Source organism: Mirounga leonina, unplaced genomic scaffold (assembly GCF_011800145.1).
Source record: "Mirounga leonina isolate KUSES-001 unplaced genomic scaffold, KU_Mleo_1.0 Mir_82, whole genome shotgun sequence".
Classification (NCBI taxonomy): Eukaryota; Metazoa; Chordata; class Mammalia; order Carnivora; family Phocidae; genus Mirounga; species Mirounga leonina.
The window spans coordinates 9,592,023-9,612,354 of record NW_023270825.1 but is presented as its reverse complement, the minus strand read 5'-3'; positions in this window follow the sequence as shown (position 1 = coordinate 9,612,354).

Sequence of the window (20,332 nt, the reverse complement as noted above, 5' to 3'; positions counted from 1 at the left end):
GCCACGCATGGGGAGCGAGTCGCGCTCAGGCACCTGCTTGGGTTCAGGCTGCATGGGATCCAGCTGAGGATAAAGCACGAGGCTGGGTCCACAGCTGTGTCCCGTGGTGGCCGCACCGGACGCTATGTAGCACTGAGCCTGATGACTGGCACCACTCAGTTTGATCTGTGATCAAAACAAGCAACTGGGGTCTCACGACTCTGAGGCTGGACAGGAAGGGGACCCTGGCTCTTCACTGCTCTCTTCCCCAGCCGGGACTGGGGCAGGGTGCTGGATGCAGACTTCTCCATCGAGTAAGGGGAACATTGTTGATCCCTCTGACCCCTCTGCCGAGCGGCTAGTTGCCCTGGCGTGTTAAAGTTACCCTCACTCCAGGTGATTCATTCTCTGGGTCTGGATCTGGGCTCCTTTTCCAGCTAAGGCCACCTTTTGTTTCCTTTGATAAACAGTGACAGAATGCCTTACGTGATTCTGAGTTCTTCACAAGTATTAACTCAGTTCACCCTCACCATCCTCTGGGGAGGTACTGCTGGTCTACCCATTTAACAGATGAAGGGACTGAGGAAGGGTGACCCAGGCTCAATGACTAGAGGCAGCGGATCAGGATTTGGCATTTGTCGACACGGGGGCGAATGACTGACGTTAGCAGAGGGCCCGGTGTCCCTCCTCCATAACCCACGCAGTTGGCCATCAGTGTGAGCCCCACTCCAGCCAGAATGTCCTCTGTGGACAGGGGAATGGTGCCCGCCTGCCAGAAGCATGCTGAAAAGACACCTGGGTATCAGAGTCAAGGCTCCTAACTCCTTGCTGATTCCCCGACTACCTTCTGCGTGAGCTTGGTCTAGTCCCTACTCCCTCTGGGCTTCAGTCTTCCCATCTGTAAATGGGTAGGTGTCATCCCAGGTCAGGGGTCAGACCCCTGTAAAGTCTTACCGGCGCAGTCACACCCGTTCACTTAGCATCCACGACCATTCTGATGCTGTGACAGCAGAGTGGAGTATTTGCAACAGACCTAAAATATTTCCTGTGCAGCCCTTTCAGGTTTTCTGAGCCCTGTCCTTGCAGATCTGCGCAGAGACTGTTTTGTTCACTACTCTTTTCCCAGAACTAGAACAGTGCCTGGCCTTCAGCAGGCTTCCCCGAGACACTTGCTGAATGAATGACCTAGCCTCTAAGGGCCCTGCCAGGTCTGCTAGTCTAAGGCTCATCATGGCTGGTGGACCAGGGTCCCCTCAAAGGCCTGCGACCTGTGTGTCTCCTTCAGCTGTCATGAAGCTGATGGCTCAGTGACTGGCACGGGAGATGAGTCACGGGGGTCAGCCCCCAGCCAACAGCTGGTCTCCACAGGGATCATAGGGCCTGGCCCCTTGTGTCCAACACGGGACTCCGCAACATGCAATCTTTGTTCTGGAGCTTTCTACGGGGCTGGCCAAGACTTTGCCAGAAGCTCATTGGGCTCCAAGGCGTTCCTGACATCCCTGCCTCCTCTCCCTCACAGGCTTTGCCTACAGCAAACACCCCAAATCCACCTCAGCAACAACTCTCTGCAGGACCTGAACTGCCAAGGGGACCAAGTCCTCAGCATGCATTTATCAAGCACCTGCTGTATAGGGAGCACCAGGCTGGGAGCTGGGGTAGGGGCCCATTCATCTCAGGATGTACAGATCTGGTCAGCCACCTTGAGAGCTTGTCGGGAAGACAGGACCAAAACCCCCGCTCCCACACTCCAATATGGGTTCCAACATCCACAGACTGGTGGAACTTTCCAGTGTGGGGAGCATCTGGTAGCACCCCTGTTATCTATGGAGGAATGGACTGGTCTTGGAGAGGTGTTGAGGACCACGGAGCCAGGGACTACTGCCCTCCCGAGTTTGGAGGCAGCAGGGACCTCGTCATCTTAGATTGTGATGTCAGCTTTACTGGAACAGCTGATGAGAGAGCAGTGTTCCGATCCGCGGCCAAGCCAGAGTCCCTGAGACTCCGCACAGAGTTAACCCAACCGCACAACCTCAGGCCTCTTTCCTCCCAAAAGAAGGGGCTGGGTTCTGCCCCTCGGTTTCCCATCCCTAAGTCACCATTGGCTAAGCTACTCCCCCTCCCAAAGCACAGGCTGAGTTGGGGTTGGCGGGAGGCCAGACTGTTTACCTCTCACCTTTCTATCCTGCAGAGGGGAGAGCACACGGTCTCCCACCATGGGCACTGGGGAGCGCAGAGCAGCGGAGGAAGCTCATCTCAGTCACACGTAGGCTGTTCGTGGTAGAAGCGGAGCTAGAAGAAAGACTAAACCTGACGTTATTGAGAACAACGTATGGAGATGCCGGGCTGGACACAGCCCATGCCATGGCTGGAACCCCAGGAGCAAAATGAAGGGCTAGTCGCAGAGCATGGGGCAGGCAAGGGGACCAGCACCAGAGGACACATTACCCGGTGGACAGCTGCTGGTGGGAGCCATAGCTGCAGAGGGACTCAGACGCCGCCTGGATGCCAGCACTGAGACCAGGAGGGAGTGGAGGAGAAATACCCCAGCTTCTCTCCGCAGCCACACTCTGAGCCCCTACCAGGGGCTCCCATTGGCTGAAGCCACACAGCAAGGGAGGCTGGGTCATGAAGTCCACGGGGGCAAGAGAACAACAGGGAAGGCTGAGGGCTTGGGAGGTGGTGGGGCCTCAGGAGGGATGCAGGAAGGCAAAAAACAGAGAATGAAGAACACAAGAGCTGACTGATGCCACATGCCTTCTGCACAGTACTCTCATGGAATCCTCCCAAGATGCCATGAGTAGGAGACACTCACCCCTTTGACAGATGAGGAAGCTGAGGCTCAGAGAGGTTAGGGCACTTGGCCAAAGGATCACAGCAAAGACTGGCCAGGGCCAAGGCTGGAACCTCCGTCTTCAAAGTCTTTCCACTACCTCCCAGCAGGCCCCAGGAGGGGTCAGCGAGCTTCCAGGGGCTCTGTCTGGGTCCCTGCCAGACTGGGGGGCAGGGAGCTGGCTTTTCCTGACCGAATGTTCCAAAGTTTTATAAATTTGCCCTGCATTAGTTCCAAGCACCTCTTTTATTTGCCAATTCTGCAGTAAAGTGCGAGTCTCTGCTAATCAAGCCCCAAAGGCCACTGACTCTAAGAGCTTTCAGCTTCATTACCCGAGTGCACCCCTTATTGCGTTTCTCCAGACGTTTAGAGGCATCTGTCCAACATTTGGCTTGTGAAACACTCAGATGCTGCTCTTCAGGAGCACCCCAATGAAATATCAACAGACAACTGAGAAAATCAGGAGAGCGGGAAGGGGGTGCGAAGGGTCCCCGTCACTAACCAAGAGGCTGGGAAATCTTCTGAAGTTGGGGGTGCAGGGGGTAGGGGATGGGAGGGACATTGCTCTCAGCTTCCGACACAGCGGCTGCGTATGCACCCCTGCCTGGTGGCTATAAGCATAACGTTCCCCGGAAAGTGCCCAGCATGAAGCCGGGTTTTCCCACGAAGGGTAGCAGCGTGACCAATGACTGGCTCTGGGTGGCAGGCTCCGGGTTCCAGTCCTGGCTTTCCTGCTCATTAGCTGCATGACAGTGGACAAGCACTGGCCTTTTTGGTCTCATTTTCCAAATTTGTAAAGTAAGAATCATGACCAAGAGCCAAAATGATGCATCTACCTGACAGGACTGGTGAAAAATGATAAATGGTGTGAGCTGCAAAATACTTAACCCTATAAATGGGTGTAAAACAAACAAACAAACAAACAAAACAAAACCTACAATAAATGGTACTGGTGGTTGTTTGGGTGAGCTGTGTGATCCTAGGGAAGTTACTTAACCTCTCTGTGCCTCTGTTTCCTCATCCATAAATGGGGATAAAATAGCGCCTGCCTCATAGGGTTGTTGAGCAAATTACATAAGATCGCCCTCAGGAAATGCTAGCACGCGGCCGGGCACACAGTATAATAAATGCTGGCCCTTACCAGCAACCACCATCATCATCAACAACGGTCTCTCTCCCACCCAGTTGCTACTCATCCTGCATGGGTCACCTCCTCCAGGGAGTCCTCCTTGATCTTACCATGGGATCTCAAACAGCTACACACCTGTAACCCTCCTGTGTTATTGTATTGAAATGACCACCTCCTAAGCTGCTCTCCTTCACCCCTGCTCCTTCCCTGAGTCCTGGATCTGGTTCCTCTCTTCTCTGTTCCCCCAGTTCCTGTGCCAGGGCCCATGCCACGTGGGCTTTCTGCCAGTGTTGGCTGGATGAATGGAATTGAACTGAACTGAGCAGACGCTGGGCTGAGTAGAGGTGGAAAGGAATACAAAAGAGAAATCCAAGAAGAATTCTAACCCCTGCTTTCCAGGAGGTAAGATTCTGTATGGGGAAAAGGGGTGAGCCAAAATTTGTCGACATAGCTGAGTATGAGACAGATATTATTCTCCCCATTTTGCAGATTATAAAACTGAGGCTCAGAGAGGTTAGTGGGTTGTCCCAGATCACCCGGCAGGGAGGTAGCAGGGCCTAAGACAGCACTCAGACTTGTGAAGCATGACTGGACCCCACCCCAGCCTCAGAGGGACTTGTCACTCTTTTTTCTACTTTTACCCTGTGGTTTCATCTCGAGCAGCAGCCCCTGGGCAGATATATTTTACCAGCATTTTCTTCTGTTTGCATCCGAATTTCTGGGTTCAGCCAATCACCAGGGCCCCTGCCCAGGACATATCAAACTCAGAAAGGAAATTGCGGATGTCCCGCAAAGTTTGCATTTAAAGCCAAGGATTCCATCATATTCCCCAGTGTTGAAAGCTGGGGAGTCCACGCTGAACAAAAGATTTATCTGCCCTGCCCCCACTTGTATCATGTGTATGTGTGTGTGTGCACAAGAAATTTAAAAAAGGAAATAAAAGGGCCTTGAAGAAGGTGGTCAGGGAAGGCCTTCTTGTCCTGCACTTGACTTTAGACACCACCCCCACCTTCCGTAGGTGCTCACATTTCCTTGGTTTCCTCATCTGTAGAATGGGCATTAACAGCAGTATATCTACTTCCCAGGGCTGTTATGAGGTTAGATGAGTTCATATCAGGAAAGCACTAGAACAGTTCAGCCTAGAGCCAGTGCTAGGCAAACTTCATTACATGACTAATTAAGTACATCCCTCCTCATGCAGAAACCCACAGCCCACTCAAGGTCACTGCTCTTGGCAATGGGGCTGTGCCTATTCACTTGTCTTGGTGGCTTTCTCCAGAATAACCTTGACCACTGGCATTGTCATGCCTGGTTCATAGATGAGGAACCTTAGCCTCAGGGATATTAAGTAAGTTATATAGCTGATGTTAAATACATCGCCTATAAAGTGAATGAGGGCATGGATCGATTTATCCTGGTCTTGAACAAAGCACTGGACGCACAGCCTAACTCAAGTTTCGCTGGACGAATGAATGAGAGAGTGCATAGATTATCCAAAGAGCACAACCCCGGTTTGTGGTGGGGCTGGAACCCGACCCCAGATGGCCTGACCTCAAGGGAAGAATCAGACCCCACCTCTGAGGCCACGGCGCTGACATGCAAGACGACTGGCACCTAAAAGTTAACATGCCCATAGTTTCCAGCACTTTAAATGACACCCGGAACATAGAAGCCATCAGTAAATATTCTAGGAAAGAAGGAAGGAGGGAGGGAGGGGAAGTGGGAAGGAAGAGATTTAAGTTCTCCTGTTTCATTATTCAACCAAATATTTACTAAGTGCAACTGGATGCCGGGCCCTGTTCTTGTTCCCGAGAGAATGAAGGAAATGGAAATCCTTGTCCTTCTGTAGCTCAGATTCTAGTAGGGGGAGAAGGACAGTACACAAGATTGTTCCAGTAACTCACTCGAAGGGAAGGGAAGAGGGGAGGGGAGGGGAAGGGTGGGAAAGGGAAGGGTCCCTGTTCAAGTCAAGATATGGGTTACTGGGGATGAAGTGCCTTGTAACACTTACTGCTAATTCAATAACCTTGATTGTGTGTTTGTCCCATCCTGTGTCGTCTGCAAGCCCCGTGGATACCAGCACGAGGACAAGCGCAGGGCCCGGCACAGAGTAGATGCCCATTTGCAGATGGACGGACTGAATCCTGAAAGGCACCGGGCCCTGGTGGGAGATTTGAACTCGCATCTACCCTGACTCCACTTCCAAAGGAAGGATCATGTGGCCTGCTGGACCAAGCTGGGACCTCCATATTTGTCCCCAAGTCTGGGGTCCCCAAACTTGAAGAGGGAGTTAAAAGCAGTGGGGGATGGTTGGAGGCGCATGGGCTGGGAGTCAGACCCCTCAGGTTTAAACCCCTAAGGTTATTTGGGAAACTGATAACCCCTTTAATCTTAGGTTTTTCATGAGAGATGGAGTATTAATCATATCTACCTCAATTATGTTCAGGAGTGTTTATGGGGATCAAACATCATTGGGATATTATTGGGCTATTGTGAGGGAAATCACATCAAATTCAAGGATTCCCGGAATCCTAGTCCTGGAAGATAAGCTGGCATTTGCTCCCAAAGACAACAATGAATTTGAAATGAACGGTTATCCTGCAGTCAGCGGGCATTTTCGTGAGCGCCCACCTGCTGACCACCCTCTTCTTCTGCGTCTGACACATGCGGCCCAGGCTTTCCATCTTTCCCCACTTCGGTCCCCAAGCCCAGGTTCCTGGGTCCTGACAGAAGGTGACCTTGGGCAGAGCTCTTCACCTCTCTGAGTCTCTGTTTCAACATCTGTAAAACAGAAATGGATGAATTAGATGAAATTAAGTTTCACTAAGCCCCTAGAGAGAACACAGTCACCGGACATCTAGATAAATGGCAGCTTCCTCCAGGCATTGCCCTATTTCTCCCACCCCAGAGTCTAAAGGTGAGCTCCTATGGGGTGGGGAGAATGGGGTGAGCCTCTGGGAAAGACCTCTTTTCATCCATTCATTCAATAAAATACATACTATTGCTGTGTGGGAAGGAGAAGCCTGTGGGAATTCATCACTGAATACCACCCTCTAGGCCAGAGTGAAAATGACTGTAGTCCTTGCTTCCAGAAGGCTCCCCCTGGGGAGACGGGCCTGAACAGCAGAGGCAGTATTGTGTAGGAAGTGATGACCGAGTCCTCGCCTGGGCAGAGGGAAGCCCACAGGAAGAAGTGACTTTCTCCTGAGTCTTGAAGTTTGCAAGAGGTTTTCAGAAAGAACCTATGAGAGCATTCTAGACAGAGGGAACTACATTATAAAGGCACAACGGATTTGGATAAGGGCCAATCTACATCATGCAGTCAGCTGGGCATCATGGGTGGGAATGTTAGTTCAGAGAAGGGGGCAATCAAGGATGGGAATGTTGGAGAAGGGGGGACCAGGGAGCACAGTGTTGGAGAGTGGGGGGGGGACCAAGGACACAGTGTCAGAAAGTGAGGGGGGGACCAAGGATACAGTGATGGAAAATGGGGGGGGGATGAAGGGAGGCAGTGATGGAGAATCGGGGGGGATGGAGGAGGGCAGTGATAGGGGGGTGGGGGGGATGGAGGAGGACAGCCATGGAGAGTGGAGGGGATGGAGGAGGGCAGTGTCAGGGGGCTGGGCGGACCAAGGAGGGCCATGGAGGTGAGTAAGTTTGCGCAGGTAGGTTCCTGCCTGGTCCAGAAGGCCTTTGGATGCCTGGCTCAGACATATCACTTTATCAAACTAAGGCCTCTCTCCTATATGCTGCTGACTGCTTTGGGATCTGGAAGCCAATTTGCAAATGCTACGGTGAAAAAAAAGAAATGCATTAATGGCAAGCTTTGTGCTCATCAGAGTTCTAATTTCCACTGGTTTTTGGTTTTCAGCTCTATAAATCCTAAATGTGCCTTTCATTTCATTTTTCCACCCTTTGAGAACATCTGTTTGGCATTTGCCTTGGGAGATTGGGAAGGTGGGCGGGAGGTGACAAGTAAGTTCCTTTTGCACTTCTCTGCATTGAAGTAAGAGGCCCCGGGCAGCGGCTCTCCCTCAGGCCGGGGCTCCCCTTCCCATCCTCAGATGCTCTATGAAGGTGGCTCACTTTCAAGTCCATGTATTAAAAATGTAGTCTATGGGCCCATATAGGGCAACTTCACATGTTTCCAATTTATGGTTTCCAGCCCAGCATGTTGTAATATGGATTTTATATACATGCATAGTCAGGTTTTTCCTTTTCTTTCTTTTTTTCTTTCAATGAGACTCACTTTGCCCATATATTTCCATTTTAATTTGGCCAAATATTGCTGGACTTGAGGGCTTTCAGTAGGGGACAAATGCTCGACATAAATTTCAAAGGGCCACTTGGTCACAACAGCCTCAAGAGGCCCTCTGGACAGAATTTCACTTACTGAACACCTATTATGTGTTGGAAACTCTCGTTGTGCTTTTTCTGTGCTCTCAGTGGTTTGCTTTTGTTTTTGTTTTTTCCTTTTCTAAACTGGAAGAACTTTTGTTCTGATTATAAAATTAATGCAAGCTACGTTTAAAAAAAATCATGCACTATAAAATGGATTTGGTAGATTGCAAACATTTCCCCATATGCTATCACTATTAACAATTTGGTTGGTGTGTACTTCCGGATTTATTTGTGTATATTAAGAAAATATATAAATCAATGCATATTATCAAGGTTTTACCAAAATCAAGTAATACCCTCCAGTGTTCCATAACCTGGTGTATGTGTGTGTGTGTGAGCGCACACGTGTGCGCACACGCATGTGACTAGGTTTGTCTGGGTCCCTGAATGTAGCCCTAGCTGATGCTATTCACGAGGAACAGGTGCAGCGTATTTTGCTCGGGGGTGGGGGGGAGGGGAGCGCCTTAGTTAAACCTGCCCTCCATCGATGGCTCGGTATTTGCCGGTTTTCGCTCCCACACACAGGGTCGTCCTGAACTCCCTCTTCCATACATCTTTGCCTTTTGCTTAAACTACTCCCCAGGACCAATTCCGCCAAGTCGAATTACGGGAGCAAAAGGTAGAAATCATTGTTGATCCGCATCACCAAGCGGACATGATTGAACCCATTCGCGCGCCCCTATGCTGGGTGGGAGAGGACCTCTTCCCCAGCCCCTGCCTCCTCCCCTCATCAGAACCGCACATCACCCTGCAGTGGAAAAGTGAAAAGCTTCATTTCCCCCATACCCTGAGGAAACAGGCTGCAGCGTGGGGGGTGGGGGGTGGGGGGTGGGGGGGGAGGAGGGCTTAGAAATCAGCACGCCCCTCCAGGTAGAGGCAGCCCGGTGCCAGGGAGCACGGCTGGCTGGTGAGCCCAGCAATATCTAGACACCCGCCCCACTCTGCCTGGCACCTGTCCCCTGCCTCAGTTTCCCCATCAGTCAGAGAGGAGAGGGTTCTGCCCTGTTGCTCCTCCAGCCTGTCGTGAGGGTAAATCCCATGAAGGAGGTGGAAGCAGGCCTTTCTGCCAATTTTTCTCCCCATACAAGGATTCTGGGCCTGAAGACTTCCCTGGGTCCTGCCTGGCCGTCGCCCCCACCTCCTCCTGACTGGGGAGACTGATCATTTCCCCCGTCAGCCCCTGGGCCTGCGAGCTCCCGCCTGCTCGGCTCTGCATGAAAGCTCTTGAGTCCTTTTTATTGAGTTATAAAATCAGGATTGTTTTTGGATTGGGTTGGTAAAAAGGCCTGGAAACTTGGTAATCTGAACTTCTCAGGTTTGTAGACAGATCTTGTTGCTTGGAGAGATAATGAGGGCTGCATTTCCAAGTATTAAATTATTTTCATTTTTTTAGATGGTGCCAGAGGCGATCAGGCTCTGCTCTCTGGGAGACACTGGGTAGGGCAGCCAGGCACCCCGAGACAGGAGACCTGGGAAGGTAGGGCTGGGCCCTCCCAGTGACAGTCACCATCCCCCAGCCAGGGGGGAATGCAAAGGGCATCCATCCAAATCTCCTTTGGGGACCAGACTGTGGGGTAAAGGGCTGGAGAGGGGCAGTGATGTGAACCCAGGGAGACTTTCTCCATGAACCAAGGCCTCCTGGTACAGGGGAAGGTGGCCCCGAGTCTACTCCTAATTCTGCCACAATTCACTGTGTGACCTTGGGCAAGGCACATGTGCTCAGGAGCCCCAGCCTCCAATGGGAGCCCAGAGGTGTCCCCCTCCCTTGAGGGATCACGCAGGCTGGACCCCTCTCCTTGTCCAGACTGTCCAGATCCCTCCAGCCAGAGTCCCATCATAATACAGGAGCTAATCATAGCTCAGTGTATACGAACACCAACCCTTACTTCGTGAACACCTCTAAGGCATCAGCTTCAGGGCTCAGCTCCTCGTGCCTATTATTTTCTCTAATGCTCTAGCAACGAGAAGTCACAATAATGCTGCTAAGAGTGAGTGTTTGCCGAGTGCTCACTCTATGCCCCTCGCCACCTGCTAGGTTGTTGGTACTAGCAAGTGCAACATTGCCTGGCCAACCCTTATTCTACAGAGTCAAGCCTGAGTCAAGTCACTGGGACTCCAGTGGCAGAAGAGGGACTCGAAGGAATAGAGCCCTCCTCTCCTTGCACGCACCCCATCAGAGGATGATGAGGGACTCAACCCCTCCCCAAATCTTCATCCTTTCACCCCATATTGCACAGCTCATGGAAGGGGAAGGGAATGCGGGGAGGGGCTGCTGTGTGATTAATAGTCACAGAAGGAGGCTGAGGTGTTTCCAGGCTGCCTTTAGGCGTCCACCGAGAAGGGCAGTGACCACCCCTCTTAGGCAAAGCATGAAGAGCTGCTAATTTGCAAGTTCCAAAAGCACTGTCCCTCCCAGTCCCCACGGGCCCATTAGAGAACATGCATTGTGCCAAGAGCCTTTAATCTTGCCAAGGGCAGATCCCCTCTGCCTGGAAAAGCTGGGGTCGGCCCAGGGACGGCGTCCTCTTTCATACTGCTGGCATGACGGGCCCAGAAAACTAAACAGCATCCTCAGGGTAGGGCTCATTCTAGACAGCCGCACCGTTATAAAATAGGGCGCCTCTCTCCAAGCGGGCTCTGGATCCCATCAAAGCGACGAGTGTCTTTCCTTTCCTTCCTCAAGAAGGTGAAGTAGAAGCCTGTAATAACACCATGCCCCTGTTCGCCTCCAGACCAAAGTCAAAACTCAAATCTGATCAATCCGAAATCACCGTTGATGTTGTTATTGGACTTCACAGGGCTGGCCACGGTGTCAGAGCCAGTGATATTTCATGCTGTGTGTCATTGTCGGTGCCAACAAAAAAAATGAATCTTTCAGGCAATTCAAGAAGAAATTAGTATTTCTGGGATTCCAGGGAATGAAATATGCACCTCTTCGAGGCTTATTACAAAGGGGTCTATGTCTGGCCCTCAACACCTTGCAGTGGCCCCAGAAACAGAGCCCAGCATGCTTATGTGCCGACCAAAGCTCTTCCCATTCTCGTTCCAACCTGAGAAACTTCCACTCACCTTCCAAGACCCGGTCCAGAATGCCCACTTCTGAGGATCCTTCCCGATCCCCCTCATCAAGGCCTCTTCCTCTGTAGGGAGGGACTGATGTGTCCCTGAACATTCTTAGCCCATTTCCCCACCTCCCCTGGTTCTTTGGCTACTCGTGAAGCAGCCCAGGGCAGGAAGAATATCTTATTCTTCTATTCTTCTTCCAGTTCCCAGAGCAAGCACCCAGTGCCTGAGAGGTGCCCTTGGAATGCTTGTTGACCGACTAAGCGATTACTACTGATACAGCATAGAATAGTGTAAAGAAGTGATTCTCAGCTAGCTGATTTTGCATTAACGCCCCCCCCCCCCCTGCAACCTGTCTAGAAGCATTTTTGGTTGTCACAATCGGGGAGGGGAATGCTAATGGCATCTAGTGGGTAGTGGCAGGGTTATCCATCAAGACTTCCCTGGACCCTACAGTCTTTCCTCATCATGGGCCCCTTCCTCCAAAAACAAAATTTTTTAAGTTATATTTTAAAACTGAGTTCGTGTGAAGAGGAACAGAATCCACATTGGAATCATTGTTATAGATCCGTTGGGTTTTTTCTTCCATTTTTAGAATTAAGTTAAAACTAAACCATTTTCCCAAGCCCCTAACCTTCGGTATTGGGTCCACTGAGACAAATGGGTAAGTGGGCCCTGGTCAGAGGCCCGGGATGCTGGTAAATGTCCTGCAGCGCGGAGGACGACCCCAAACAACAAAGAATTATCCAGCCCCAAATGTCAATAGTGCCGAGGTTGAGAAACCTGTTGTAGAGTGAAATTCAGAATGGGCAAGCCTGGAAACGTAATGTCTGAGCACCCGCAGCAACTGTAATGAGCACGGGAAGCACATAACTTTGGGTAATTAGCAAGGCTCTAGGGTAGGGAAGACGTTGATGAACACAGCGCACACTTTCATGAGAGCATTCATAAAACATCCAAACGTGTTTTTTCCTCTTTCCCCAAACGGTGGACAGAGCCCAGAACACGAATTTTGTTCAGAGCCAGCCACGCCGGCGAAGGGCAACACTTCATTATTCAGACAAATTGGGGAAATCCCATGATGCCTTCTGCCTTCTGGTCAGCTTCTCATTATCCTGAAACAGAGGCTGTGCTCGGCAAAGCAGCTCCTACGTACTCGTGCTGAGTCCTTCGCCTGCCTCCTGAGGCGTCCTGGGCAAACCTGCCCCCAAATCGCTTTCAAGGCTGACTCTTTGGAGAGAGACATCAGACAACACAGAGTTTAGACGTGGGGGTCTGTAGTAGGGTTCTCCAGAGAAACAGAACCAATGGTGTGTGTGTGTGTACAGAGAGAGACGGGGGGTGGGGTGGGAGAGAGAGAGAGAGAGGCTTGTTTTAAGGAATTGGCTCACACAATTATGGAGGCTGGTGGTATAAAATCTGCAGGGCAGACTGGCAGGCTGGGGAACCCAGGGGTTCCAAGAGCTACAGTTCTAGACTAAAGGCCCCATGCTGGCGGAATTCCTTCTTGCTCAGGGGAGCTTATTCTTTGTGCGAGTCAGGCCTTCAACTGATTGGACAGGGCCCACCCGCACTGCTGAGGGTGATCCACTTCATTCAAAGTTCACCAATTTAAATGTTAACTCACACAAAAACAAACAAACACACCAAAACTTCCACTTTCCCAGCAACATCCAAATATCTGGGTACTGTGGCTCAGCCAAGTTGACATACAACTGATCCTCATGAGGTCTAAAGTTTTTTATTAGTGTTCTCCGTTACCTCTCTGTGTCTCTGAAAGACCAATGAACCACCATGCTGGGAAGGAAAACACACAAGGTTTCACATCAAAAGGAGGCAGCTAGCATTCACTGAGCGCTTACTGTATACGAGGCACGTGCAGGCATGTGGGCCCCACTTGAGCCGTGTGAGGGGCTGGGGCGGTCCTCATCCGACACATATGTGACTTACCCAGGGTCCCAAAGCTGATCCTCAGCACAGCCAAGACTCAAAGCCAGGTATCTCCTGACCCCAAAGTCATGCTCCATCGCCCCCCAGAGGAGCTACCCGAGGGATGCCAGGGAAAGGATGGGCAGCCCAGATAAAGAGAAGAGCACCAGATAAGAGTCACTGGGAGCCCAGCTCCCACCGGTCTCCAACACTCACACCAAGGTATTCCTCTTCATTTCTTACACACACACACACACACACACACAAAATATTTAGATGATGCATATAAAGTGCCTATTAATGCTTGCATAGTTGGTGTGCAATGGAACAATGACGGTCATTACAACAATAATAGTAACTATAAATGATGTACATGGACCATATGTGTGGCAGTGAAAGTGTCATATGTCATAGGCGAAGGAAGGGGGCATAGGAAATAAAAGGGCGGGGGATGCAACTTAAAATTAATGAGACTGTGGAGGTGACTGCATACAATAGCACAAAGGCTGAAAATAAATTATCGGCAGCTTCTTTCATTCAAAGAACACCTCGCAAGCCCCCAGGTGACCCCCCCCCTCAATATCCTGATGAAGTGGCCAGGACAGGGACCCTCTGCTCATCTGGCAGATGAAAGATCTGTGGCTTAGGGAGGTTGAGCGTCCTGCCCAAGGACACATAGCACTCTGCTTTAGGGATTTGAGCCAGGCTTCCTGCCAGGGCCGTCCCCGACAGGCAGCCCAGGCAAGAGAGAGTCCGGAGGGCCTTTCAAGAGTTCAGGAATCTGCTTTTCCCTTCCTCTGAGGTCCAACTGGGATCCAAACTCCTTCCCTACATGCAGAAGTCATAAGAATTAGCAACACCTTCTATGACGGTCCCATCCTGGTACTTGGCACGAAGTGGGTAATCGCGACAAACAGCAGGTAATAGATAACATAAATAAATATCCTCTTGAGGCTGGTTCCCGGGTTCAGCCGTGCGCTCTGCAGCATGCAAAATCCAGAAGCCCCCCATGGGGCGAGGGGATAAAATATCAGTACAAGCATGTCTCCCAGCCCTTTGTTCTACCCCATTCTATCCCAAATGTCTCCCAAGCCAAAGATTTCCATAGCAGCTACATTGCGACTGCCTAGTTTTTGCCTCTAATGTTCCTATTTACAGTCTACAAATGTTGGCTGGGATACTAGGTGAGGACTTTTTCTCATTTTCGCCCAGAAGACCCATGGCCATTACATCATTCTGAATTTCCTTGGCTTGTTCATGACAAGACACGCACCCTGGGCTGTGCAGACATGGGGCTTGATTTTCTGCTCGGCATGCAAGGCCAGGAAGATTCGACATGACAGCTGTGATGTCGGAAGGAGCTGTGTTAGGAAGACACAAAATCAGGATCAGATCTGCAGCTTGGATGGAGAAAGTCAGGCTTGCAAATGACAAGTGGGCTGGGGAATCTGGCCATTCCCCAACAGCCTAATGACAGACGGTTTTATTTTCTTAAAACAATTTTTTTTTTTTTTAAACTCCGGGGAAAGTTGTTGGTTGAGTTCATCACAACCCTCATTTCGTGGCTCACACTCACCATCGGTCAATTCAGGGCATCTGTCTTGATTCACTTACTTATTTCTTCTCTTTTAGCCATTCCCTCCCCTATGCCGTCTCCCACGGGGAGATTCACACACATTCCAGTGTGCATGCCCAGTATGCGTCATAGTTGCATGCAAGTGTTGAATTTACATAAATGGTATTGGGCCGTAGATCTCCTCCTTGCTTTATTCAGTCAGCACTGTTTTGAAAGATTTGTAATTTTGCTGCTAACTCCTGTGTAGTATTCGTAGCATTCCACAGGGTTTGTCCACCACATCTCACCTCCCCGTTCCGCCAGGACCCACACTGGACTGCCTCTGCACGCCCCAGCAACCCTTGATGAATATCCTGTATACGTCACCTGATGGAGATGTGTGAGAATTTCATTGAGAAATAGCATCCCGGCTGGAACTGCCCGGTCGTGGGGAGCACGCATAAACCCCAGTTACACCAAGGGCCAGCCAGGTCAATCTCTAGGACAGCCACAACCATCTGATGGTTCCCACCAGCCAGGCACAGGGTTTTCTGTAACCCTGCGTCCCCTGCTAGCATTTTGCATTATCCTGCTTTCTGTGTTTTTGTTTTTTGCCAGTCTGATGGGTGTGTAAGTGATGTCTCGTCAGCAGCATCTCGCTGTTGGCTGCTGAGTTTGAACATTCTCTTCATTTGCTGGTTAGTCTGTTTTTTCTCTTTACACCCTTTCCCCAATTTTTCCTTACAGTTCCTGTTTTTTTCTTGCTTTGCAGAAATTTCTTAGATATTTTTCAATATTAGTCCCTCGTCTGCTTCCAACATTGCAAATACGTCTCTCGGTTTACCTGTCTGTGAACGTGTTCCAAAGTGTCCTTCACCAGACAGAAGTCTTCAACTGTGTTATAATCAAATCCATCCCTGTAGTTGTCTTACGGTCTGTGCTTTTCACACACACACACCTGCACACGCAGTAGTTTCCCACGAGAATCCTCTATTATTTTCTTCCATGTTATTTCCTATGGATATTCGAGCCTTACCTTTCCACTTTAGGTCTCTTCCATCTGGAACCCTCCTTTGTAAGTGGGATCATTAGCAGGGGATCTATGCCTCTCTTTGCCTCCACTTGGTAGGTCCGTTTCTCCAACTCCACTCATGAACTGTTCTTTCTCCCCCGCTGATGTGTGGGGACACCTTTACCATGTTGCGTTCCCACCTGCACATGGCTCAGTCTCTGAGGTTCCCATTCTGTTTCAGGGCTCCTGTGGCACATTCTTTGTTCCAAACTGTTGTCATCACTCTGTCCTTGGGGAGGGAAAATCTTGACTCTGCTTTTCGTTTTCAGAGTTGACTCAGCTATTCACAGACCTTTATTCTGCAAGAAATTTTTAGAACAAGTTTATGGAGTTCCCCCAAAAATCCAACCGAGATTTGGTCACGCCTGCCTTGCAACAATAGCTTAACTTTGGACAACTGACATCTTTGTAACATCTTTGTAACATTAAGCAATGCTATTAAAGAATAAGAGTGTCTCTTCATTTTTCAGAACTTTTTGTTCTTTCATATCAAACGTTTAAACTTTCTCCATAGAGGTTTATATTTTATTTATTTGCATCTTTCTTTCATCAGCCTTACTAGCACTGTTTCTCCTATGAATCCTATGACGATAATCAAAAGACCAACTTTGGTCTCATTCCTCTCCTCTATTTTTGTTATTGTGCTAGTTACTCTGTAGTTCATTGCTTTCTGCCCTTGTCTTCATTATTATTTTCTCTCTGGCTAAATGTTCCTTGGTATCTTTCCCTATTCTCTTGATTTGGATGCACTGCATATTCGTTTCACATTACAATGCTTATATAGAAAAAAGCCCATGTGTTAGGACATGCACATGTCCATCATGTTCCCCATGACTTGGCCATGTCACCTGGGTGAATCATTGAGCTCTTGGGAGTGTCTGTATCCTAAACTGTGAAGTAGGGGTGATAACCCTCTCTCCTAGACTCTGATGAAGACTCTATGTATGGGATGATGCACGGGAGGCTCCTGGAGGATCCACCGATCTTAGTCGGTTTCCCTTCCTTTGCTCCCAAGCTAATGAGAAAACCACTAATCCCAGATTTATGAGAATCCCAAACCTTGAAGAAGTGGTTCGCAAGTGGGGGTAATTTTGTTCCCAGGAGACATTTGACACTGTCTGAAGACAGCTTGGGTTGTCACAACTGGGGGCAGAGAGGGGCGCTACTGACATCTAGGGATGCTGAAGATCCCTGGGTAGAAGCCAGGCATGCTACTGAACATCCTACAGTGCATAGGAACAGCCTCCCCAACAAAGAACCACTGGTCAAAATGTGAGAAATGCCAAAGTCAAGAAACCTCATCTCCAGTGAGCTTCCAGGGGCATCTGGTCCTACCTGCCTATCCACTAGAAGAATCTTTTTATTGTAGGGACTCTGATTGGGACAGGAGGCTCACTACCTAAGAAGATAGCTAACAGCAGCAGAAGGAACATAGGCTTTGGAGTCAAGCACCCTTGCAAGCTGGCCCACCCTTATTCTGACCTGTCATCCATGAACCTCAGCTTCTTCATTTGCAAAGTGGATGAGACAGTTAGCTGTAATGACCACACGAGATATACTTCTGCACAGGGCCCAGAGCATAGCAAGTGGCCAATAAACATTAACTTCCACAGTTAGCCCTGAGTGCACCTAAACAGGTTTTCCCGGGACTTCAAAATTCTGTACTTTGGCAGTGCAGCTTATTCTATCTGAAGGCCCCTAAACTAAGCACGGAATGATTCATACGGTCATTCCCCATCTTTGGGTCTCAGCTTTCTCCTCAGTAAAATAGATGGTTCCCCTAGATGAAAGCTTACAGCTGCTTGCCCTCAGCCAAAGTCTCTTTGCAGGCACATTTGGTGTTTGGCATGCATTTTTTTCTCTTAGAATCCAAATCTATTTCTCACTTCTAAAAATGGGCAGATTTCACCTAAAAATCTGGAATTCTAGCATCTCTTGAAGAATAAAAGATTTAGCGATCCTGGGCCTATTTCCTTCATGGCAACACTCTGCAGGAACTGAGACATGAGACCTCCATACAGAGACATGTAGTCTTGTTTGCCACAGTCCCCACTATTCCCTATTGCCCTGTGCCACTCATTTATAGTTCTTCTGGCTCCTGTAGGCATTTAACTTTACAATTATTAAGATATATGGGCTCTCTGGCTCCTTTCATCTCTCTTAGAAATCATGAGCTGCTACTCAAAGAGGGAATTTCTTTGATAAATTACCAGTGGAGAATCTAATTTCTGATGATTTGCTACAGGCTTTACTTAAAACAGAAGCTCTCCTGGACTCTGATTCCATTTTTAAAAAAGAGAAGGAGAGTCTCTTTTGAAGAACTTCATAGCCACCTTGTTAAAGTTAATGGAAAGGATACTTTGATTTGCTGAGCCCATGGAGACAGTGGGCAGATCCAGAGCTAAGAGGAGGGAGCTGGGATGCCTCACAGGGCTGTGGTGGTCTAGGAGCGCTCCCAGGGTACAACCATGTCACGGAACAGTACAAATCCATCCCTGCTGGAGGGGTGATGTGTGGGTGCCATACAGATACAAAAACTCAAATTTAAAAAAAAGGTTTTTTAAATCACACTATGGTCTATCCTGGAGATGCACTTGGCCCCTTTCCAATTAATCTCTACAGGACTTACTTCTACTTGGGCCAGCAAAATTCTCTCCCCAGAGTGACGTCCAATACCATTCATGCAGCATGGTGAAGCACCTATGGTTTAAAGACTGATTTATTTATTTCAGAGAGAGTGCGAGCGAGTGCAGGGGAGGAGGGCAGAGGGGGAGGGGCAGAGGGAGAGAAAGAATCTCAAGCAGACACCCAGCTGAGCACAAAGCCCATCATTGCAGGACTCGGCCTCATGACCCCGAGATCCTTACCTGAGCCAAAACCAAGAGTCAGACGCTTAACCGACTGAGTCCCCCAGGCACCCCGAAGAACCTATGATTTAGAGAGATCCGGCGCTTAATCGCACATACAACCTCAGACAAGTTACCCAATGTCGCCGAGCCTCAGTTTCCTTAACAGCAAAATGGGAATAACACCAACACCTGCTTCCCAGGGTGCCTGCACATGAGTTAATGGGCATCTGTTCTGGCCCCTTTGTCCTGTGGTCACAAAACCGAGGCTCAGGCTTCAGCGTGTCCCTTGCAACATGTCCCTGCTGTTGGAGGTTCTGAAGGCTGACCAGGATGGAAACCCATTCATCAGCTCCAAGGGAAAACTCATGAAAAACAGGTCTGCAGTACAAAAAAGAGGGTACTGTTTAACTGGAGAAAAGATAAACACAATAACAATGAGTGTAGTAAGACAGACACACATCCACGCTCGGATGTCTTGTCACTACGGGTGAAAAGTCACGTCATGTACTGGGCTCTTGTTACGTTTGCTAAACCTGTGAGCTGAAAGCAATTTGGCAGTTATCTGGAGAGCCACGAAAATGTTCATTATCTGTAATGAGCAGATAATGGGTTTCGTTTGTTTGTTTGTTTGACTTTTCTGCTAGGAATTTTTCTAAGGACCCTATCTTGTAGGAAAAAAATTTTAAAAATCATGTGTATTCACTACGTAAGGTGGAAAATGCTTTACCAATGTTCCCTAGAATTATATGGAGTAATGGGCTGAACAATGAGGTCGAAGGGTCAGGATATTGCTGTTGTCCAACGCAGCATTCGACGTAGCTGCTAGTAACTGAAGATAATCCACGACCCTGCGATCAGGCACACCCTGACTCAGTGCTGTTTGGGAGAGACCGAGTAGCAAAAGGGGCAATGTTCACATTATGTTAAGTGTAAAAAGCAGAGTGAAAAATATTACAGAGGCAGTGATGGGACAGAAGGAGGGTGAAACGGCTGGGTCAGAACTGTAAGATGACAGACTTTAAACTGTCCTGTGATTCCTGTAATGCATACATGTGGAGGACAGATGCTGTGTTCCGCACACCAGCTGAAAGAGTCTGGAGTCCCCTTGTCCAGCCTTGGACTTCCAGGTCTGTAACTGAAGCCACGTATTAAGCACCTACTATGTGCTAGGTAGGCACTGTCCAAGGCACACTGTGCTATGCCAGTGGGAATCTCCAATCTCTGTTGAACAGATCTCAAAGGGAGGAATCAGCCTTACAGTTGCCACAGATGGGAAAACCGAGAGAGTAAGGAACTTCCCCGGGGTCACACGGCTATGAAGGGCAAAGGTGGGGTCCAAGCCCAGATGACCCGTGAACAATATCTGGTCTCTTTCCAGCAGCCAGGGTGCCCCCAAGAGTTGGGACATGGAAGAAGGCTTTGGGTAGCCTTAAACAACAGTGCCAAAGGTCCCTTATGGCACTGCCGATGACCTCTAGAACAAAGATGATCTTTTTTAACCACGAGCAAGCAGTTCTGGGGCCCA